Source organism: Alligator mississippiensis, chromosome 10, assembly GCF_030867095.1.
Source record: "Alligator mississippiensis isolate rAllMis1 chromosome 10, rAllMis1, whole genome shotgun sequence".
Lineage (NCBI taxonomy): Eukaryota > Metazoa > Chordata > Crocodylia > Alligatoridae > Alligator > Alligator mississippiensis.
The window spans coordinates 77,118,660-77,142,097 of NC_081833.1; the positions used below are offsets into that span (position 1 = coordinate 77,118,660).

Here is a 23,438-nt window from a genome sequence, read left to right on the forward strand (position 1 = left end):
TGGCCCGCCGGCCGCCCCGCTGCCGCTGCCGCTGCCTCCGCCTCCGCCTGCGCCTCCGCCTCCTCCGCCTGCCCGCGGCCGCCCGGCACTGAGGGCGCCGCCGCCGCCGCCGCCGCCGCGTAAGTGACAACTTTCCCCTTCCCGCGGCTCCTCCTCGGGCTGCTTTGCATGGCGCCGGGCCGCCCCTCCTCTCCTCTCCGCTCCTCTCCGCGCCGCTCCGCTCCTCTCACCGCCTCTCCTCCCCGGCCCGGCCCGGCCCGGCCCGCAAGTCCGCGCCGGGACGCCCGGCCTGGCCTGCCCCGGCCCGGCCCGACCCGACCCGCAGGTGCCGCCCGGCCCGGCCCGGCCTCCCTGCGCTCCCTGCCCGCGGGGCCGCAACAAAAGGCATCGCCCCGTCCCGTGCCCGGCTCTGCCCTGCCCAGGCCCGCGGGGGAGGCCCGGCCCGGCCCGGCCCGGCCGGGAGGGGGGAGGCGGCGGCCCCGGCCCCGGCCCGGCCCGGCCCGGCCCGGCTCGCGGGCAGCGCTCCTCACTTTGTCTCCGCCCGCCGCTCCCCAGGGCCGCCGGGACCAGCTCCCACGGCCGCCTCCAAAACACCCGTGTACAGAGAGACTGCCAGGTCGGGCTGCGACCCCCTCCCGCCCGGCCCGGCCCGGCCCGGCCCGGCCCTGCCAGGTACTCGCTTTGTAGCTGCCAGCTTTCCCTCCCTGCCCCCCTTCCCGCAAGGAAGGGAAAAAGTATGTGTGTGTGTGTGTGTGTGTCTGGGGGGGGTAAAACCATTGAGTTTAGGCAAATAAGGCTCGGTCTCCGTGTCCTATTACAAAGCACTTTGAATACGCGAGCCGTCGTCGCACAAGACCAGTTATTCCAGTTAGGACAAAGTTAAAAAGCGAGAGAAAAGCCAGGCGTGTGTAGATGGTAATTTGCTGGCGAGGCGGTCGTCCGTGCAGCTCTGCCCCGTTCCAGTTCTGCCCTCGTCTGGGCCGGGGTTCAGCCTCGACCCGTCCCCCCGGCCCGGCCCGGCCCGGCCCGTGCCGTCCCCCCGGGTCTCGGCGGAGTTTGGGAGGATTGCTGCAAGCAACGCATTTTCTGTCTTTTTGTTGCCGTGTCTCGGAGGAGAGTTGGCAGGGGTGGTGTGGTTTGCAGTTGCACAATATGTTATCATGTTTTTAATCACTAAATCATTGCAGCGGTTATAGATTTACAGTCGTAGGGTATTACCGAGAGGAGCGGCGGAGGCGACGTGCGTTTGCTGCGCGTCTGGGTGTGCGTGTGCCTCGGTGAACTTTTACGTGCTGGGATCTGTCCCCCGCTCTGCGGACGAGGAGAAAGTTGCCGTTCCCCCCATCCGCGGAGCGAAGCGGTTTAAAACCTGGCAGGCGGCCGAGCCGGAGTTGGAAGGACGGGTGCGGGAGACGCGGCGTGACCCCGTTCCCCGGGCGGGGGCCGGGGCCGGGGCCGGGGCAGGCTCCGCTTCGCAGCTCGGCCACCTGTGCTGGGGCTCGGGGCCGGCTGGACGCCGCAGCGCGGGGAGCAGGACCGCGCGCCCGGGCGGGCGGTGACCCGGTGCGTCGTGTCGCCGCGAGCCCCCTTCCCGCTCCTGGTTTTCATACGGTTATGTAACAGAATCCTTGGCAGCATTAAAAATTCAGTATTACAAGCTGATTGTAATGCTCCCTCATTAGGGAGCACTGTCTGGTCCTGTATTAAGTGAAACGCAGAGCGTGGCGTTTGGATTATAAACACCAGTACACATTAAATATCGGCGGAGGAGCGAACCGAGGCAGCTGTGCTCTCCCTGCCCGCTCCCCGGCTGGCCGGCCTGTCCATCCGGCCGGCCGGCCCGCGCCGGGCCTCGCTTTCCCGCGGCACTGCTGGTCCGGCTCCCCGGCGGCGACGCGTTCTCGGGAGAGGGCTCGGGGCCGCACAAAAGGTTTCGAAGTTTGTTTTGTTTTGATCTCTATTAACCAGGTCCTTCAGTTTGCTGATGTCATTTCCTTTCATATTTGAGCTGTTTGTTGTGCCTCCCCCCGTCTCAGCTGGAGCCTACGGCGGTGCGGGGAAGTGCAGCCGCCGAGCAAGTTCTGGGTTCAAAGGCTGAGGGTCAAGTAGTGCCTTTCCGTCACTCTCGCATTTGCCTGCTCGGGAAGGAGCTGCGATCCCAGGATCTGGTTAAAGGCTCGGGCATCTACTTTCTGTGGCCTGTCCGTGGGCTGCCGTGGCAGGCGATGATTCATCTCAATTTCCTTTTCTCTCCCTCGCTCCCCTTCTTAATGTCTTTAATACTCTCCGCTGTCCCTCCCTCCCTCCCCCCGCCAAAAAAAAAAAGTTCTAATGACGACTTCAATTCACTTGCAAATCTGAGGCCAGCATTAGTGGGGCTCCCGCTGTGAAAAGAAGGAAAGTGTTGCGAGGCTTTTTCCCTTAATTTCTTTCCTCGTCTTCGTCTCCAGTTTAACATTTTTAAGTGGTTTTTTCCTCTCCCTGGTCAGCTGGCTGACTCGGAGATAGGGATCCAGTTTTCCTGACGTTACTAATATTACCGTCCAGCCCCGCTCTCCTCGGCGAGCAGCCTTCGGTCAGTGACAAAAGCAAACAAAAGAAGCAGAAGGGAGGAAAAAGAACCTAATTGTGCTAACTGCAAAGGTGGTGCTTCGTTTCATTTTATTTTATTTTTTTTATTTTTTTTAAGGTCTGACTGTACTAGGAAGAGTGGCCATTAGGACCTTTGCTTCAGCTTTTCTGCAACCGAGCTCTGGTGAAAAATGAACCAGCACTGACACTTGGCTTGATGTGACACCCCCGGGTAACCTCTTTCACTTTCCACGGCGCTGGCCTTTTGTTCCCGAAGAACTGAGCTAAGGTGCTTTTCAGTCAGACCAAAGGCAGCACAAGAAGTCTCCGCGTGTGCTTGGCTCCTTTGGATGGCCTTCTCGTGGTTATTGTCAGAGCCGAGTCTAGCAAACAATCACGCTGGTGAGACACAAAAGCAAAAACATTTGTCCACGGTTTTTAATCTCTTCGGTTTAGAATTTTTTTTTCTCCTTCTTCTTCTTCAAATTTCGCAGTTTGTTTGTGTCTGGGGAGAGAGCGGTGGAATAGCACGGAGCAGATTTACTTTGGGCCTGGCCAGCAGTTGAACAGCTTCAGCAGAAATCGCTAAATCCTCAACTGATGGACATATGGCTGACTGCATTAGTCTCTCTTAACGTTTGCTTCCGCTTTTCAGCACAGCAGTTCTGGTATCCCGAAAAGGCAGGAAGGGAAATGCCAGGCTCCTGTGCTAACTTTCGGTAGGCACCGTTTTTGTTGACATCTTCCTCCCTTGCATGTGCGTCCCTCGCTCCTGTCAGCCCCAGGTCTGCTCGTCCGTCCGCTCTGGAGGAATTGTTAGGCAACCATCTTATCCCTGGCTGGCTGTGCTGGTGCTGGAACGAGCGGTGTTTCTCTTACGGTCATTTAACGATAAAAGTGTCTTGCCCCACGTCGAAGAGATCGGTGCGTTTTAGCACAGACTAATTTCCCCCCTCACCCCCCCCCCCACCCCAACCTCTTAAGCCCGTCAAGTTTGTTTTGAGCGGAGCGCATCCCGCCTTCAGCCTTTGTGTGGGTTACGTGAGGCTGAATGGAAACGCATGTGTCGGACGGGAGAGATGGTCCATGAAAAAAGCAGGAGTCCCGTTCCCTCCCTGCCTCCCTCCCCACATCTGCACCGGGTGTGCAGCTGTGCTTCCAGGTCTGTCGGTGCTTTGTGTTCTCGGTCCCTGGGTTTTGGACGCTGCACCGTACGTAGGCAGAGCCTCCCGTGGCCGAGGCGAGGTGTCCGGGGTGCGTGCAGGACGACTCCATTTTCTCTTTCTCCCCCTCCTGGAACCGCGCCGCAGCCCGTTAGTCCCTGCTGGCAGGTTTACACCTCTGCGTTAGGAAGAAGGAAAAAGTAAAGCAGACGAAAGAAATTCTGCTGGTAACAGGCACTGTTTTCAGCACCTGCCTGGGGCTGCCTGTGCTTCCTCCTCCTATTTTCTGTCGTTTGAAATCCGGGTAGGATTTTCAGTCTGTGGAACTAATGTTGGCACGATAGAGTTGTTGAGGGCTGTCGTGGCAGGAGAATGGGAATCGAAACATCTGTGCATAGGCCTCGGCACAGCAGACTCTAATGGTTTTGACGGAGCTGTTGTGGTCTGTTGTCTGGAAAATCTGCATTCTACATAGCGCCCGAGGGGGGCCTCGGCACCACAGACCGTAACGTGTACCTAAATAGGACTGCCTAGGCACAATGGGGCGAGGTGAGGGCAGGGGGATCTTCGCTCAACATCCTGCCTCTTGGCTTGCTCTGGATTTACAATTTTTTTTTGTAAGCATAGGGAATGATTTGCAAGAATACGTGTAACTAGGCTCAGTTGCGCTAAAAGAAGAAAAAAGTGGGGGGGGGGAGAGAAAATAGCAAAGGTTTCCCTTTTTCGTGAAAATGGTGGAGCTAGTCATCGCTGTCCCTTATTGCAGAGGTTGTATCTGCCTTGGAAGTGCAAGAATGCGAACGGGATGGACGTGCACTCGTTGCATGTGTATAAAGAAACCTGGCTGGTGCAGTTGTATCTGAGGGGGACTTCCCAGCTGGCACAGGTGCTCCCTCTCCCGTTTTGGGAATGGGGGGCTGGTGCAAGCCAGTGCTTTCTGCTTTCTGCTTCTGTTTTGGTTTTTTTAAATGCTTGTCTTGCCAGTCAGTCCATGCGTTCGGACGAAACACGACTGACTGGCTTCCAAAGAAGTGGAGTTGTCGGAGTGACCGCTCCCGTTTTCCTGGGGGTGCCACAGGACACAGGCGTCCATCTGTCAGCGTTGCAGGGGCGAAGCGTTGATCTCCCCAGCAGCCACCGCTTAAAGAACGTATTTGCTAAGAATGGCCTTTTAGATCAGGACTGCATTATGTCTGCTTTCAGAGAGAGGGTGTACTGTACAGTTCAAAGCTCTTTCTGATTTGAAATGATTTTTTCATTCGGGGGGATTGAGCAGGGAGCCGTCTGACTCGGTTGTGGAGCACCGCGGCCTTCAGGTTGCGCGCCTGCTGCCGCGTGGAGCCCAGAGCCTGCTTGCAGAGCGTGCATCCGCGGGGGTCGGAGGCTGCTGGAGGGGCCTGGGCGGTGGAAGGAGCAGATTGTAATGGCCATTGTTCAGGACCCTCTCCCTGCTGAAGGATCCTGACCTTGTCTTGTGGCCCTCTGGGCTCTTTTTCATTCTCCTCTTGAAGTCATTGTTGCATTTAAGATATTTAACTGTTGGCTGGCTGTTTTTTGTGGTGTTATCCCATTATAAATATGCCCCTTGTTTAATAAAAGTTCAAGTGAAACAGCAGCATTAGGTTTTTTCAGAGCACAAACATTTTTCTGTTGTCCCCAATTCATTTTGCAACGTGCGTTCCTGGGAAGGTGGAAAGAGCAAGCCCAGGGAAATCAGGCTCTCGGGTTTCAGAAGAGATTGGGGTTTGGAGAAAGGAAGGTAGCTTCTCTCTCCAGTTTGGGGAGGGGGTGGGGTTGGAGATATCGATAGTGATAGGACCACACCACGCAGTATTATTACTGTTCACGGAGGAGTCTTCCTCCTCCCGTGGGAAAGTTAAAATTGTGTGTTTTGTGCAGCATTTAGCTGTGTCTGAGCACTTGCTCTGAGGACAGGAATGCACCTGTAGAAAAATCATCATCTCCCAGAACTGAATGAAATAGGCAGGCCCTGGAAAGTAAGAGTTTGCTGTGATGCTGTTCTCTCTTTGTGTGAATACTCTGCCTGCTCCATCTCCCTCCCAGCGTACCGATAACCTAGGGTGGCTGGCTAGAAAGTTTGTCGAATCACTGCCTCTCTGGAATAAATACAGATACTTGCTTCGCAGGGCAGGGCTTGCCTGGTGTCTGCAGGAGAAGCCGAGAGAGAACCGCAGTTCTTCCACCAGCAGTAAACTAATTGCAGAACGGCCTGTTAGTGTGCTGGGCTTTAGATGCCCCCCCCATCGTTATACCATAAATCATGCATACTGCCGCACATACGAATCCCGAGCCCTGTCTGGTCTTACGGTGGTGGGCACAACACAAATACTCTCTGCATTATTTTGGCACCTGTGCTATTGCTGTTCAATGATATACCCGTACTGGTTTGGGGGTTTTTTGCCTACCTCTTATGAAACAACAGTGGGTAAAACAGAAGGGACGGATGGGTGTTGGAGGCACTTGCAGCCTGAAGGGGTTGCAGTCAGAAACAGCCCTAAGTGGGCCGGTGTGCGATCCACTTCGGCCTACCAAAGCCTTGTGCCTTGGTGAGAGATTGAATGCTTGGAGGCCGTGGCTGTCGTGCTGGGATTTGACTTGGGAGGCTGGCTGAAAGGGGCATGCGAACTAAGGCTCTTGTAAGAAATCCAGGAAGGAGGGAACCGTGCTGACTTGTGGGGATAGTGGCTTGCATTTGGGTCATGGCAGGTCAGTGTTCGGAGCTGTTTCAGCATCTGAACGTTGTTCTGCAGCTGGCTTGGTCGCGCTACATCCTCTTCATTTATTGCATCTGTGTTGTAGACGTGCCTGAGGGCTACAGTCATAGACCAAGATCCCGCCGCCCTAAACATTGTTAGAAACACAGGGCAAAAAGATGGGTTGAGACCCAAACTGCTTGTCTAAGTAATATCCCACAGTCCGGTTGCTGAGGTTGTCGGCTGCGACTCGAGTTGCCTTTAAAAGGGGAAAGAGGTCTCTCCGTTGGAAAGCACGACACATCAGCGTGCACCAGCAGCAGCCAGTTGCATCCGGGTTTAAGTGCCTCGTGCGCTGTTGGGCAGGGATGACTCTTCGAGCCGAGAAAAATCTGCCAGTGGGTCGCGGGCATGGTTCGGCCTTCTGGGGACTTTGGGCGCCCGCGAGGTCTACGCCAGGTCTCCTTTCCTCCAGACCTGTGTCCGTTTCCGAGGCTGAAGTGGACGCGCGCGTGCTTGGTTTGTGTGCTAGCGAAAGCAGGCGCTGAAGGAGCGCGAGAGCTCCCGGCTGCTGTGTACCCAACGTCCTTGCATGCATTTCCGATTAGCAGCCCCTTACTGTGCCAGACAGAACTGTAGATGTCAGGCTTTGCACAGAAAGGAGAGCGAGGCATGAGGGTGAGGGAGAGACAAGCACACGAGCAGCAGGGCTGTGAGTTTCAAATTAACCTTCTGCTTTGTTGATGTCTAACGTGAAGCCCCCCCTTTCCTCGGCCCCCTCCCAGCGCAGTCCTACCGGCACGTTGTGAGAGCCGGACGGCATTTACATAAAGCTATTACAAGAAGCTGGGCAGCGGGAAGGCTGCATTCAGGCGCTGCCTCTGGGGGCCAGGCACTGGATGCCTTGCGCCGACTGGGCACGGCCAGCCCTGGGGGAGGGAGTTTCCCTTCCCGGGAATATTGGGGGGCGGAGGGAGGAGAGCAAGTGCCCCGCACGCCGTTCAGCGTAATCGCGGCAGCGGGATATGGGAACGACCTCTGGGATCATCGTGTGCATCTTGCAGGGCCCCGTGCAGGATTGTTTCCTGGCAGGATATTGCCTGCTGGCTTTTTCCAGTCTAGTTTTCAGCGGTGGGGATTCCTCCCCTCCCTTGCGGAGGCCATACCACGGCCTGCGTGCATCCATTCCTAGAAAGTTCACCGAGGGGGAACCTCACTTTTTCCTTTCTCAGTGTCACTCGTTCTAGTTAGAAACTTTGCTAGCCTGAATTTTTCTCTGGCTTTGCTGTTTACATCCTTCAAGTGCTTGTGGGCTGTTAGAAATGCAGCTGGCTGACGTGACCGTGGCGGCGGAGTCGCAAAGGCCTGTATTCTTTGTAATGCTGGCTGCGGGCAAGGAGTCGAATCTTGGTGCCTCAGTTCCCGTGCGTACGAACGAGATGTGTACCTCGCCAGAGGGTCGGTGATAAAAGATCCGCGGGGTGGTTTGGATGTGGAAATCTGTGCTGTGTCCCCTACCTTGTGCATTTGGGCATTTCATCTTTCCTCCCAGGCTGCTCGTCGCTGTCTGCTGCATTCCTCCCTGCACCTTCCAGTCCGTTAATGCTCCTCGCTCGAGTGGGCAAGTGCTTGGACCTGCAGCATCCTAGGGAGGGACACTCCTTCCTCCTTGAGCCATAATACGTGTTTGTAGATGAAGCTGTTTCTTTGCTTCCCCCATTTCCCCGGTACATGGGAATATTTGGGCCTTATGAATTTATTCTGGCATCTTGGCATGGAAAGAAGGCCAACTTGGATAGCACGGTTTGGGAGCCGGGGCTGTTCTGCAGGGGGGGTGTCAGACTTAGGAGGACGCGTCTAGTCAGAGATGCAGAAGTCTGCCTGGGCTCCCTTTCCCTCTCAGATGGAGAAAGGCGGTGTACTTGGATCCTGTGGTTAGGCTTTTTTGCCTTTCTCCTCTTCCCTGATGTTGTGGTTGTTGCTGCCACTCCCTGTATTGCTCTTGGCCTTCTTGCAGCAGGATTGTTTTAGGCCGAGAGGGCCAAGACATGTCCCGAGCCGTGTGATCTGGTCTACAGAGCTGCCGGTGGGGTCAGAAATTTGGTGGCAGGGGGAGTGGCAGCTGCCATGGCTCCAGGGACTTACAGCAGGTAACGCTGCTGCCAAAGTCCAGTCTTGCAGGCCAGGTGATGCCTCCCCGTGCTCCAGGACCAGTCTTCACTGGCCCTGTGCCGCTCGTCTGGCCTGCTAGGCTCCATGTGTTGGATACCGCTGTTGTAGGCAGGTGCCTGTAGCCCTGGTATAGTTGACCTTCAGTTTGGCGAAGGGGGAAGCATGAATCTCCGGCTCGTGCCGGCTGTGCTAGGATCCGAGTGGAGCACACCGTGCACGATCCGGTCAGCACGTGTTGCCTTCTCCAGGAGAAGGGGCTGCACAATGCTCGTGCCGCGGTTGCAGCACGCCTGCCGAAGGCGACGGGTCAGTCAGCAGCACGGAGGGCTCTCCGAAGGGTCTGCTGCAGGCCAGGCCCCAGGGAAAGGGTTGCTTTGGACGTCTGCTCTCGCACTGCAGAAACGTAGACAGGCTTTTAATATCTCCAAACGAGCCCTCTGCAATGCATGGCGGCCTCTGCAGCAGACCTAGCGCGTACGTGCTGAGTCACGGCACTGAGTCAGAGAGCGGAGGGTCCTGCTGGAGCCTCCGGGGGAGGCGCGTGCCGCACGCCTGTGCTGTTAGTCAGGGAGCTGGGGGCACGACCATCTGCTCGCTGCACCGCAGCAGAGCCGTGCCCGGGGCGGGAGCGGAGGGTGGCATTGCTGCAGCTCCTGACTGTGTGGCACCGGAGCCTGGGCACGATGGACCTGTGGTCTGACCCAGCGAGCGGATGGCAATTCGTATGTCCTTGTGTAAGGAGAGAGACGGGGCAGAGCACCAGGTGTCCGGAGTTTCATGTCTCTTGCTGGGTGGGAGCTGGCCGCGTGCCCGCCGCGTGCCACGGGAGCGATGCCTGGCTCCTGAGGACGGGCCGCAGACGGTTGCTCGGCCCCACTGCTGCTTTAGCGTCCCGTTGACTCAGCCTGCAGCGGTGTCTGCTGGGAAAGAGCTGCCACAGCCTTCTCCTTGGGCGTCTTGTTATTTTAATCAGCCTCTCCACTGTTTCCTCTTTGTTTTGAGCAGGCAGGAGCTCTTGTTGGTCAGCAGGAGATCCTGGAAATACCTGACGTGGGTCTGATGCCAAAGCAGCCTTGCTTGCAAAGCTGCCTTGGTTGCAGGCTCACTGCAGGTCCATCTGAAATGGCAACTGGTTAAGCAGCGTTTTGGGGGAGTCCAGGAACTGCTTGAAACAAGCGGCCAAAAAAGGCCTAGTTCTGTGCGGAGTCGCAGGTCTCCGACTTGCGCGGCGGTTCGCGGGGCGCAGGGGCAGCGAAGCCCGTCTTTCCCCTAGAAGTGTAAACCTCTTGGCTTTGGTTGTGTTGGTCTCCTAGTGTTGTTTGAAAACTGCTGCTCTTGGATCCAGAGCCTTGAACCTGGCTGGCAGCTGCCCCACCTCTGGTTCGTGCTTGCTGCTGGCAGCTGCTTTAGGAAGTATCTTGAATAAACTGCAACCGTCTCATTCACGAGCTTTTGTGTGAAGCTGCTTCCTCTTGCTGCCCGCTGCTTTGTGATGCGCGGGGTTTCTTTCTTGGGGGGGTCGGGGGAGGAGATGCAGGTTTTGTGGAAGGTGGGTAAATGGCAGCTAATTAGAAATGAAAGTCTTTTGCCCCTTTTCCTCGGTGAGCCCGGGAGGTCACTAGGCCACGAAGCAGGCATTTCTTTCGGCAGCATGTGCACTGTCAGGACTCTGGCTCGCTTGCTTTGGTTTCCTCTCCTTTCACCCCATCCCTGTTCGCTCCTGCATCTGAAGGTCACGATACAGTTGGGAAATACAAGGATTAATGAGAAGCCTTTGATGTGAATGCCTCCAGAGAGGAATTGGACATCCCTAGGGGATCTTGAAACATGTAGCTGCTTGGTCATTGGGCTTCAGCAATGATATATCTCCCTCCTACACTTAGTCCTCCATCATCAAAGGGGCTTTGGGGCTTAACTGGCAGGACACCAAAGGTCAACCAAAAGGAGGGCCCAGTGCGACACCTCTTCTGTGTCTGCCTGCCCCCACGCTCCTCCGGCAGATCCCAGAGGTGAGAAACCGGAGCGCGCGGGGGCCAGAGGAGAGCTGAGCACCGAGCAAGGCCACCTCTGCGTCTCCTGGCCTGGCACGGACCAAGGTGCTGTGTCCTTCACAGGGCTTGGACCTCGCAGATTTAAACTGGAAGTACTGTGCGAGAGCTGGGTTTTGGCCTGCACGGGGCGGGAGGGAGTTCCTCTGGCTGCGGGCGCGCGAGGAGCGGGGAAAGGCTCCAAGTGCAAATGGAGCCGGCATGTGAAATAGCCGTGGAGCTTTCACTTCCTGCTGATCTGGTGCCATGTCCTAATGGTGCTGTCAGTCTCAAGTCTTCGATTCAGCTTCGGCAGGAAAGCGAGTGCTTCTCCCCCGTGCTTCTCTCTAGCAAGGGCCAGTGACTGCTCGGACCTGCGCGCTGGGCTGGTGCAGCTGGAGGGACGGGCAGCGCCTTGCTTTCTGAGAGCGCTCTTGGATGGGCTTGGTGATCCTGTCGTGCACATGGAGAGGACGATTCCTCCCGCCCTGGGGTCAGCAGGGATCCGTCTGGCCCTGGAGTCTGCCACCTGTGCCTGGCACGTTCCTCTAGGCATCCCCGCCCAAAACATGGGAAGGAAACAAAGTGCAAGTCCTAAGAGCAGCAGCCTCGAGCATTGCTTTCGAAGCAGTAGAAAAATAGGGGTTTTTATCCGGTTTAATTTGCCTTCATTCTTTTTCTGTAGAAATATTTGGACGCTCAAACGTCTTTCCTGCTTTGTTGCTGTAGCTCTCCTTGGTGGGCAAGAGAGCAGGAATGGGATCTTTCCTGCCCCTCACACGAAGGGGTGATGTGTTTAATAATAAAGATGCTCTCAACCGTTTATCAAGCCGTTGAGTGAATTGGCATTAATACACGGATACCTAAATAGCCTCCAACTCCTTTCCCTTCCATTCTCATTTGTTCAGGCTTCAGTCTCTAGATATTGCACTGTGGGGTCATCTTGCTAGTTCTCCAATCTTTTGTGAAATCTTCTGGGGAAGACGAGCTAGACAAGACCTGAATTTTGAAGGCTAAAACTTCTTTTGCTGACGAGGGCGAGTTGGGGGGAGTTGGTGATGGTTGCCTTTAAATGGCAGAAAGCAACAGAAAGGCGCAGCTTTTTCCCCTCCTCTTTTCCAGATCCCTCATCCTGAAAAGGTGTGACACAAATGTATGAATCCAGTCCTGACATCGAGTTACAAAGATGAGAGCGTAGATGATATTGTAAATTATTCATTTTTTCCTCTTTCTAGTTTTTAAAGGGCAAAGCAGTCTCAGAATTTCACTGTTGTCTGAAAACTGATAGAAGCAATACTTAAGGTTATTATAACAGAAAGGATGGAGACTTTGTTTTATGGTGGTGTTTTCACTGTACCTTGGGAAGTGTTTTTGTGTGTAATTCGTTCCTCTGGTTAGTTGGTTTCCGGGTTATTGTGTGGGTTTTTCACAGGGCAGAGGGAAGAGAAACATTTGAACAGATATGTAACGTGTGTTTCTTAAAACATAATTTCCCTGTTGGATCTGAAATTACTTGTGACTTGGATTTGAGGTGGACTTGATCTCAAAGCGGCGCGATCCTGTAAAGTGAATGAAGCAAACAGTTGAAATATTCCATTCCGAAAAGTGTCTCGTAAAAATGCTGTAGGAAGTCTCCACGGCTATTATTTCAAATATTCCTATATAAAAGCATGCTCCCTGTTCTCGCTGGCATCCCTGCCAACTCGCCCTATGCTCTGAGAGACGAGCTGAGTGTTTTATTTCCCTTATCAAAGTACTAGCGGTATGCAGGTCGAGGTAGGTCACCACTCAGAGCTGTGCTATGCCTATTGGCTTTGCATGCATGAGTTATCAGACGTTAGGCCTTTGCTATGTAAAAAAAAATCAAAAAATCAGCAGTCTAATTTAGATAATTTGAAGAACTGATTTCCCTCACCCCTCTTGCTTACTCGTGTTGGAAACCATTTTTAATCTAAACCCAAATAAGCTACTTCTGAACTGAAACGCAGTGTCCACCTAAGGGTTTGCACTAGGTGAAGTAAATCAGTTTGACTACACGTAGGTTGAACTGGTGCACTGTTCCCATGTAGACAAGCCGTTAGTAAGGAAACCGGTTGCTGATAGACGAGCAGAAATCGGATCCAGCTCACTTGAGCTTTGCTGGGCTGGTTGCACGGGGCTGGCGGGGTAGGAAGACGCTTTGTGGCTGACGTTGGCAGTTCTGATGAGGGGTCTGAGCTGGATAGAAACGGTTCTCTGTAAAGATGCACTAATTTAATCAAAGGGTTTTGGTAGACCAGTATAGGGCTTGCCTTAAAGACTATAACTCAGCTAAGCCCGGCGCTGCTTTGGGATGGGGAAGCTGGCTTGTGCTGCCTGCGGACCCCGGGTGTCTTGGGTGGGGGCAGCCCCCATTGCAAGTTGTTTTTGTGGCTACAAACAGGGGCAAAAGCTGCAGTGGAAGTGCTTTTCTAGGAGGCTCTGCACGATGCTCATCTAATGGCTGGAGTTCCCTCCTGAGCCTGCTTGTTGCCGGAGTGGTTGTGCTGACTTGGCAAACCTGGTTTGAGGCTAGGTCAGATTTGCAGCCTGAGGTCGTGTTGGCTGCCGTGTGCTTGCCCTTGGTTTTTTGTAGACATGCAGCTGCATCGGTGCAGCTGCACTTGTGCACACCTGTCCTGGAGGCGAGATGCCCCGATGTCTGTCCACAGGGACGCGCGCTGCCAAGCCGTACCCTTGCCACGGCCGGGCGTAGGGAGCCGCTGGGAGAGGAGTTTTCCCCCCTGCTTTGCAGTACTGTTGGTGGGTGTGAACTTGGTGTGCTGTTCTCAGCACCAGCCCCGGTCCTTCCTCTTCCTCCTCGGGAGCTTTCACTTCTTTAATGCAGCAGTTTCTAAAAACAGCCCTGTTACTTTCTGCAGTTGGAGCATTTCTCATGTGTTTTGCCTCTTTCCGCTTCTAAAATGAGATTTTGCTGCAGGTTTTAGCCCTGGCTTTCTACAATTCTGGTTGCCACCACTGGTCCAACATCAGCCTTTGGAAGCTGGCGCGCTCGCATCTACACGGGCGCTGTAAAGACTGCCGTGTAACCAGGCACGGCCGAAAGGGAAAAATATGGATTCAGATAAGAGGGGAGTTGGGGAGGAGACTTGCAGGAGGTTTTTCTGGTGGCAGATTGGCGAGGTTCGGCTGCGTTGCTGGACATCGGCTGTGTCCGGGTGGAGTTGTGTTGTCTTTTGAAGTTCTGTTGGGGGTGGCAAGCTGCTCTCCTCGGTTGTGTCCTTTACTCTGAGCAGCTGAAAAGCTGGCCCAGTGTTTGCCCCAAAAAACACCTTATTGAAAAATGGGGGCGACTTGGGTTTGCGCCAGTGCAACACAATGCACGTCTGTGCAGTTACTTGTCGCTCGCGCTGTTGTGACATGAGAATTGGACCTGGCATCTGTGAAGCTGGTTGTAACCTGTCCTTTCTTATATCTGCCGTGCCGAGGTACGTCCCAAGCGTAGCGATCCACAGCTGGAGTCCTGTGGCAAGGCCTTGTGTGGGTGAGAAACCTGTCCGAGGCTGCCCGGAGAGGTCACGGTAGCGACTGATGACGTGACCTGCACGGATGCTCTGGCTTGGGTGTGAGTGCCTCGCACCTGTGCTTAAGCTGATGCTTAAATTGAAACGAGCATCCGGGCAAAGAAGTTGCACCGTTGTAACGTCCTTGGTCGCTGTAGTGCTGTAGGTCGGTGGTACAGTGTTAGTGTGTCGACAAGGCCCGAGCGGTGTGCGACTGCGACTGCCGTTCTGCTGGAGTCCCAAAAGGGCATCTTCCTGTAGGCCCCATCTCTCTAACTGTTCAAGAAAAATGCCAGCATTAAACCATTGCTTTCTAATTGCTCCAGCTAATTACAAAGAGTAAATCACTAAGAAATGTTTCTAGTGCCTTGTGTGTAATAAGGAATAATTAACACTCAAGCAGGAAGGTGTGATCTCAACAACTGGTTGCAAAGTGGGGCTGAGGGGACTAGTTTTCCCACAAGAAAGCCAGGAAAGGGCAGTTTCCAGAGAAGATGGCAGGGCGTAAAGGACAAGGCAGATTAATTTCCAGATGTTCTGGTAAGGCGAGGTCTGTTTGTAGGATTTTGCTTAATTGAAAAATGTCAATTTAGCCTTCTTAGTAATATTTTAAAAATCTGGACCTCAGGCTTTTGAATGGAAAAGTTGACTGTTGTTGTCCTACCCGGTTATTAAGCTTGGCTCCTGCCGAGATGCGTTGGAGCACGGCTCTCTCTTGGATAACAGGCAAGCGCTCTGAGTAACGAGGTAAAACCAGGGCCGGCGACTTCTGACAGTTGTACTGAAAGCTCGTGGTCTGCGTCATTTCAATAACTATATCCTATCTAAGGAAGTCCTCCCTTCATTTCAGAGGACCGAGCATCCAGGCCATAGGCGATTGCAGAAGGTGCAGGGAAGTGTTCGTTTTGTCCTGCTGTTGCCTAGGAAGACCCTGGAGCCGTCTGAGCCTCGGGACTGTGCCCCCCGGCGGGCTTGCACACTGCCAGCCTTCACACTTGCGATGGAGAGAAATGGTAGCTGTCTGCATCGTGAGCGCTCGTGTTGTAGAGGGTGCTTGCCAAGGAGCATTTCCTACTTGACATTAGCAAGTGGAGTTTTCAAGCTCTGGCACAAGCTCGTAATCAGCAGGGTTTTCCTCTAAATTAGATTATAATTAGGAAGAACAGTGGAAGGACACAGGATGGGCTTGGTGTGAGAGGAAGCAGAGAAAGGGTGTCCCTCTGTCTGCAGTAATGGGTTCCTTGTTAGGCAGCACAGGTAGAGAGGTAATTCAGATCCCTTGTACTGCACACCCGGGAGGAGGAAGGTGTCTCAGAGCTGCGCTGTTGAATGCACCTGCAGTCTGTGATGTTGAAAAGTGCCGAAATCCTCAGCAGCAGGGCTGGGAATTGAAGGATGAAATGCTGGCGGAGAAATCGGGTTGCACGCTTATTGGGAGAGGAGAAGGGTGGCTGCCTTGGAAGACCAGGGGAAGTCCAGAAGTAGTCCAGGGTTTTGTGGTGCTTGGCTTGCTTCACCGTGCCCATCACTGTGGCTTGTGGGTGCTTCTCAGTGCCGCGCTGAGCAGCGTGGCTGGCATCTCGCACCTGGGGTTCACCTGTTCCTCTCCCCAGTCAAGCGTCTGCAGCGTGGTACCTCTGGTTGTGTTAAAGGTTACGGAGTCAGACGGGTGTCCAGATCTACCCCCGGCTCCCAAATGCATGTCAGTTGACGTTCCCCGTTGGGCTGTTGTTTTACAGCTGTGCGTGTCAGCATTTGCTGCGGTTGCTTCCGGTGTGGAGTTGTATGAAACCTTTCCTGGCACAGGTCTTGGCCCTTTCCATCCGGCGCTCACAGTAACGGACACAGAAAGCCCCGCTCCGGTGCTGGTCAGCTCCTGCCCGTCTTGCGCAGGGGTCGAGTCCTGGTGGAGCGTGTCGCCACGCCGCCCAGTGGTGCCCGATGACCGATTGCACTCGGACTCTGACCACTGCACCTGTTCTGCCTCGGCACGGCTTGCTTTTCTGACCCTCACGCGGTGTTTGGTATTTTTAGGTAGGGACCGTTTGTTTCTGAGGAGCCACAGTGTTCATTTTTTTTCTTTGCAGACCTGCTCTTGCTTTGCGTTTAAGCCTCCAGTCTCACTTATCCTGCTCCTCTGACTGGGTTTTGATAGTGTTTCTTAACCCTGCCTCTGGCACCGGCTGGGCTCAGCAGTGACAGAAGCCGGGTGAAGAAACGCTGTTTGTCTGGATACGGACCCTTCCTCTCCCCCCAGGAAGTTGGCAGCCTGCCTCCGAAGTGAACAGCTAGTCTCAATGACTCACCTAGAGCGGCCGTCCAGGCTGGATTTGTATATGCTAATAGGCCTGACTTGTCCTAGCTTGTTTGTAGTGATTTGTGGCTGCATTTATATGCAAATACTAACAACTTGCTGCTGAGTTAATTAGCGTTTTTTCTCTCTGCTTCCTGCAGCTTTAGGAAAATGTCTTTATTCTCTTTATCCCAGTCCTCTGACCTTACCCACCCACCCGTGCGTTCGCCAGCATTGCTGATGGAAGGGTTCCCAATCGCACCTTCCCAACGTAGGAGGGATGGAGGGGCACCAGAGCCACGTTCTTAGTACAAGCCCTTGTTAAGTGGCATGCGATGGCAGCTCTGGGCGGTAACGTCTGTGCGGTGGAGACAGTTGGCACCGGTGTCCTGGCAGTACTGTTGCTTTCCGCGGTTGCTCAAAGCAGCTGAGGACCAGCGCCTTGCACCTTGTGGGAGGGTGCTTGTGCACGGTTTCAAAGTGTTGGTCTGGGGTGTTCTGGTTCTTTGCCTCCTTGGTAGTGCACGGCTATGGGTCTGCTAGTCACAGCGCTGCAGACAGATAGATGTCTTTGGGATCTAAAAGACTTTGATTCAGAAAACACCAAATCGCTGCTTTGGACGCTGTTGCTGAGATCTCCAAATGCAATGGAACGAGTGACTCCCCGAAAGCAGGAGGCTGCAGGGGCGTGCTTTGCGGGTCAGGGTTGCAGGTTTTGAGGGTGTGCTTGCGTGCAGTGGAAGCGAGCCCCTGGCTGAGGCTTCGCACGTCACTTTTGGGAGCTGGCTATGTCCCCTCAGAAGGGGAGCAGAGGTGTCTTCTGGGCTGGACTTGGGGATTTTACTCCTTTGAATGTGCCTTTGTCTGATTTCACCTCCCTTGTAAAGCGTGGGGGTCTGTAGGGAGAAGCCTTGGCTGAAACCAGGGAGTACGGTCTTCCCCTTCCCGGGTGCTGTTGTACCGGCCCGAGCAGATGACTGTGCTGGGTGCAGTTCCCGAGCTGAGTGCCTTCTCGCCACGCCGCGTATCCTGCACTGCGTGCTCATTTCCCTCTCGCTGGTCCCTCCCTCCTTTCTGCCCTGAAGCGAAGTCTTTTTCACAGTTACTGAGTCAGTGAGAACAGTTTTTTTAAAGCCTTTGTTTTTACTCTTGAAAGGTAGGGCCGTGGCTGCACAGCTGCAGGCTTGGAGCAGAAGAGACTGAGCTCGCTGCAGCCTCTAATCTCTGCTAAAGCTCCTGCCTCCTTGCCTCTGTGTGGGAGCTGCGCAGCCACTCGGTCCGTCCGGGGAGGGGGGTTAATCGCTGCCAGGCTCCGTCTTCTGTCGCTCGAGTTCGCAGTTCAGCCGTTCTGGCTAATTTGAGGTCCAGCGCTCCTTTTCGTTGGGCAAAGGGGTGCCGATCTGAAAGGGTGGCAGGAGTAAGAGAGGCCTGGAGCAGAGTCCCGGTGCGCCTGCCCCGCGTGGCTGCAGCCTAGAGGCTGGGGTTGTTGCCCACGCTGATTCCCTTTGTCCCACCTCTTCTCGTACGGTGTTTGCTCAGGCTGCACGTGCTTCGGGCAGCGAGGTGCCTTCCAGCAAGCAGCATGCTTTGGGACACGGGTTACACGATGGAAAGAGCAGCACGCAGAAGCCTGAGGCAAGAGACTGCAGAAGTGGTAAAAGGTGGCGAGCCCCTGTCCCAGCATTGCCTTTTTTCCGCGTTGCTTCCTCGTGTCGTAGCGCTTTCTGTACCTCGTCAGGCGCAAGGGAAGCTGAAAATGAAGTGGCGCCTCTCGCGTGGGCCCCAGGATGAAAAGAGAAGCCTTCGAGTTGGGTAGGGACGGCTGCGCTGCGCTCTTGCGTCGAGGCTGGTGGGGTGCAAGGAAATCGGGTGGCTTCCAAACCGCCAAGGGAGAAAGCGGTCCCCGGCCGCGTCGCTGCCTGAAGGGTGGACCTACGACAACGGGAGCTTGGATTTCTGGGGGGTTTCCCCTAGTTTCCCTGCTCTCGCTCCTTTTATTCCCCCACAGTTCACTAGTGCTCAGGACTGCTTGTTTGGCCTCGGCGATAGGCTTTCCTTTTTAAATCCTTTTCTCCGTCTCCTGCTTTATTTTCTCATTTCATCTCTTCAAAGACAAAAGGACCTAGGAGCACAGACCTGTCCTGCTGCATTCCTGAGTAATTTGGGTTTGATTAATTGAAGGGGAGAGAAGTTGGTTTCTCCTAGCAGCGGCAGGGATCAAGGTTCAGGAGAGGCAGTTCTTCCTGCACCACCAGGCTTTTCCTGCCTTGTTAAGTCCCATCCACTTGGGCAGGTTAGTTCTGACTTTTCCGGTTTGTTTTATTGGACCAACTGTATACCTGGGGGAGAAGTTAGGCAGGCTTTTGGGCATGGGCTGTCTAACTTCTCTCCCGGATACACAGCTGGTCCAGTAAAAGGTACTTCAGACGAGCCTTTGCCTCTTGAGAGCTCTGCTTTAGGCCCTGGGGTGGGTCTTCCACATGTGGGCAACTTTGTGTGTAGGAGAAAATGAAGCAATGGACAGTAACAGTGACCCGGGCAGGTTCCTCTCTGTGTCGGGACGGCTCCGAGTTGCCAGGTTGAGGTTAGATGGGAAGAGAGGCCGGCGGCGAGTGCCTGCCAGGGAGAATAGGCAACTTCCCTTCACCAGAGCTTAATTCCTGATGCCGTCGGGAGCGTTCGACTTCCGTCTGCGTGGGTGACGGCGCATGAATTGTCCTCTGGGGATGACCTTCGTAGACTGACGGCCTCTCCCCCGTTAGACTGGAGGTGCTCTTTGGAAAATGCTGCCTCTCGGCTTTCGCTGGTTTTGTGGTCACAGAAAAACGCAGCAATCTCGGAGGCCCCCTCTACACGTTACATGCGTCACTCGATTACCGAGTTAATTGTGCAATTAATTTAGACCGGCTACACGTGCAAACTAACTATCACACCATGAAAAGGTCCAACCAGCTATAAAGTTAGAGCTGGAAAATGTGGAATAACTTTATAGCTGGTTGGTATCCAGCTTTAATTTGCATGTGTAGCAGGGTCTGCCCCGCGGCTGGGAGCCTTGTCAGCTGTCAGGAGCTTTCTGCTTGCCCGTGCAGGGGATCCCTGTACCAGCGGTACGGCGTGATGGGATCTCGTGCGTCGTGCCACAGTCGCACCTCCTGCCACGCACTGTTTGAAATCTCTGGGCTTATCTTGTGAATCGTGCACACGCCTAACGGTGCTAGATGGCGTGGCTCCCCACGGCACCCTTGAAAGGGTCGCCGGGCACCCTGGTTGAGACTCACTGGTATGGACTGGTTTTTCTTCTTAGATCATCCTTGCCTCTTCCAGAAGGAAGCTCCGTAGTTTTTATACATTCGTGGTCAGTAGGAAAATTTGTTCACGTTTTAAAACGATAATAATAAAACATTAATAAAACAACGATTAGCTTTCCCCTTTTGCCTTTATCCTCTCCGTTGTCGCCTTGTGTTGTCTTGAATCGGGACGAAAACTTTCTCATAAAAGGAAACTCCAGTTCAGCCACAAGTGATACAAGAAGTATTGTGTGGAAATCTGGCATGTTTTATAGAGAAGGTCAGACTTGGGCCAGCAGGGATCAATCACGGTCTGCTAAAATATAAATGTCAGTCTGCGTGGACAGACCTTTACAGGCAGCGCTGGTCTGGGGGTAGATCTCGCTATGCCCAGAGCATGCTGGAGTCTCGCTAAGATGGAAACCTTACTAGGCACATGCTCTGTTTTGGGGAAATTACCGAACCGTGGACTTACGGCAGCTGTGACACGATTAGACTCCAGAGGCGTCTGAAGCAGTCCGCCGGGACTAGGCTTCACATACAAGTTAGCTCAAACAAAAAAAAGGGGTTCTTGGAAGGAGCGGCCCCAGGCGTTTGCACAAGTCGGCAGTGGGGTGCATCGGTTTCCGTGCAGAGCGTGGGCACCACACCAGTCCTAACAGCACCCTTAGTCTTGGCCGAAAGCTTAGGGAATGGAGCCGGGGGCTGCACCTAGACAGACCCTGCCGCCCTCGCTGTAAAGCCGGCACAGCTGTACCGGTACTAATGCAGTAGAGACATTGGAGCAGAGTGCCTGCCAGCGTGTGGCCGGAGCGCCGCGTGCAGCTGCCCTGAGCAGGACGGGATGATTCGGGAGAGCACGTTGTTGCAGTTCGGTCGGCGATGGTGTTCGGTGCTGCAGCACTGCTGGAAGATCCCCCTGCCTCGCGGGCAGTTGCAAGGCCAGGGAAGTTGAGTGAGTTGGCCGAGGTCACTTAGGGTGTCTGTGGCAGACCTGGAAACAGAGCCCCGATCTCTTGAGCCTCAGTGGATAGCTTTGACCATGAGGCCATCCCTCCCAAAGTACCGTCCTGTGGGAGGAAACCCCCAAAACGTCTGTTTGCTACATGCTCGGTGGCTCATTAAGCTGCTTTATCTTAAACGTCTCCCTCGGGAGAACTGGGTAAAGCGCTGCCCTGAGCAGCTGCCTCCTGCACTAGGGATCCTGGCATCGGCCTCGCTAGGTAGAGTATGCTCCGGATGGCAGGGTACCGCCAAAGGGGCTGCCGTTCCCCGTGGCACCCGCGCAGGTAGAAACCTCCCTCCCCGTGACCCTGGGCAGTGGAGGGCGCTTGGGCCTTTGCTGGAAGGAGGATTTGGTTGCTGCAAAGGGAGCTCTCACCCTTGCATGGAAACACCAAGCTCTGCATCCATCTCCTCCTCCCTGCTCCCCGTGGAGGATTTGGGGCCAGCCCAGCCTTCTGGCGTGTCTGTGTGGAGCTGCTTGGCCCGCGCCCTCGAGGAGCGAAACGGTCTCTGCGTGTCGCTGCCCGGGTTTGGAGGGAGACTGCCGCTGAATGGTGCTGGCGCCTGGTCCCTGCTGGGGTTGGGGAGCTGCAGCTGCCTGACCCTGGGTGAAAAGTTCAAATCTGCATTTAAAAAGAGGAGAGCCATTAAGTGGCTGGGACAGTCTCCAGTCAAGTTGAAACGGTTCTCTTCTTTTAAACAGACGTTTTGGTGGTCTCTTGTGTGGACCTCGTACAGCCTGGCGTGCGCAGGCAAGAGGCGGCAGAGCCCCCCGGGGCTGGGGGGCGCGGAGAAACGGGGAGGGTGCTGCCTCGCCGTGCTTGAGGCTTGCGGACAGCCCTCCATCACCTTGTGAGGAGGATGCAGATCTAACCTGGTACTTTTGGGCATCTCCCAGTGTCTCTTTTCCCAGCAGTCTCTCAGCGCGGTAGAGAGGCCCTTGCAAAACTTGGTATTGCAGCCAAAGCCGTGCAGGCAGTCGGCGCAGGCCGGGCGCGCGTGGGAAGTCGGTTCTCCTGGCTGCCCCGGCCGCAGCCCAGAGCCTGGGCTGTGTTGGGCCGGACGGCATCGCCTCCGCGTTGCGACCAGGCCGGGAGCATCCCTCTCGCGGAGAGCGCCTGCAAGCGTTGGGGGAGCCCCAGAGCAACCTGCCTGCGGCCGCAGCCGTCCCCTCCCCCTCGCCCTCGCCTTCCCCGGCAGGTCCGTGCTGGGACAGCCGGACATTAGCGGGGCCGGGCGGCTGTCTCCATGGTGATCCGCTTGCCCCGCGCGAGGGGGCCGGGGCAGCCTGTTTTGTTCGGCGCTTGGAGCCCGGGAAGGAGTTGAGAAGCCCCGTCCTCCCCCCCTCGGAGACGGGGCAGGTCTTGCGGCATCTGCAAACTGCCCGGCTCTTTGGGAGGCAGCCGGAGGCCTGGGCCGCGCGGGTGGGTCCTGTGCCCGCGCGGCGGGGTGAGCGTCCCGTGGCCGCGCCGCTCCTCCTCTCCAGCCCCGAAAGGCCGCGCGGGGCATGCGAGCAGCACCCGGTTTGTTTACAAGCGTGAGACAAATGTGAGCAGTCCCGTCTCTCCTCCTGGCATCGTGTTACCTCCGTTAAACCCTCTTGAGTGTGACTGAATAGAGATTAAGGAGCCCTCCCCCCCTCCAGGGTTTCATTTACCATTCCTGCTCCATTTTGATGCTAAACAGTTGGTCTGTAACCTGCCAGGAGTGAGAGACAGCCCCGGTTCGTCGGTAGTGTTTCGGGACCCTGCCCTCCGGGCTGCGCGGCTGTAAAGGAATGAGTTTCCAGGCCCTGGCTCGCACGCTGCAGCCCGGGGAGCCAGAGGAAGCGTCTCCCTGCGCGTTGAGCTCCACCGCTTCACCTGCCGGCGGGAGGACGGAAAGCCCGTCGCCCGGGTTGGTCGTCACCTGTTGACGGACGTAGCTGCGAGCTGAACTTCCATTCGTTTCACAGGCAAAAAATGACTCCGGCGGGATCTCCGGCTCTTCGTTTTATCACACGCGTATCTCAAGGTTTCCAGCTCGGTTTCTGCACTGAGTAAGTTCTGGGGAGAGACGTAGGCTCCCGGCTCGCCTCGGGCAGGCTGGAAAGCGAGCCGTGAAGGGGACCCACAGACGGATACTCAGGCCGTTATCCACTGGTTCGTATCGGTGCCCCGGGAGAGGCGGCCCAGCGGTGCGGGTTTTCGTCTCTGCACGTCGTCTGGTGGCTTGTCCCGAGTTCCTGGGCTGCGCTGTAGTCTGGAGCCGGTTCCCCGGCAGGCAGCAGCAGAAGTCCCTGCAGGACTGCACCTGAGCATCTCCCTTGGGGGCGACGCTGGTGGGAGTTCTGGTGCCGGGCAGCGTTTTACCCCTGTGACTTGAACTGGCTGAACTGGAGATGACGCCGGGTGTTGTGGGCTAGTCCCTAGTGTAGTCAGGGCCTCTGTAGCGTGCAGGTCTCGAGTAGCGCCCTGTCGGCTGGTCTGACCCGCAGTAGCGTTGCAGCGAGCAAAGGACTGTGGTAGGAGTTCTCCAGCTGCCGGATTCGATGCCCGAATAAAAACGACGGGTTGCCTCGGCACGCGGGCCGGGGCTTCGCGTGCTCCTCGCTGCGGCTGTGGTGGCCTGCGGCCTCGGCAGCGTCCGGAGCGCGGGGAGGAGCCTGGTTCTCAGCGGGACGGG

General features: G+C 55.5%; 1 protein-coding gene across 4 annotated transcripts in view; it reads left to right on the forward strand.

Annotated features, from left to right (window-relative positions):
• The window catches only part of ZFHX3 (zinc finger homeobox 3), an 813,079-nt gene that overhangs the window by 608,548 nt on the left and 181,093 nt on the right, over positions 1–23,438 (forward strand). The window contains exon 1 of one of the 4 annotated variants that reach the window (XM_059714011.1): positions 39–119. The exons of 2 other annotated variants lie outside the window; for them this stretch is intronic. The gene's annotated coding sequence lies outside the window, so the exon portion shown is untranslated. Of the gene's footprint in view, positions 1–38; positions 120–780; positions 3,291–23,438 lie in introns of those variants that run through there. One more of the 4 variants, XM_019487743.2, reaches the window with a different exon arrangement.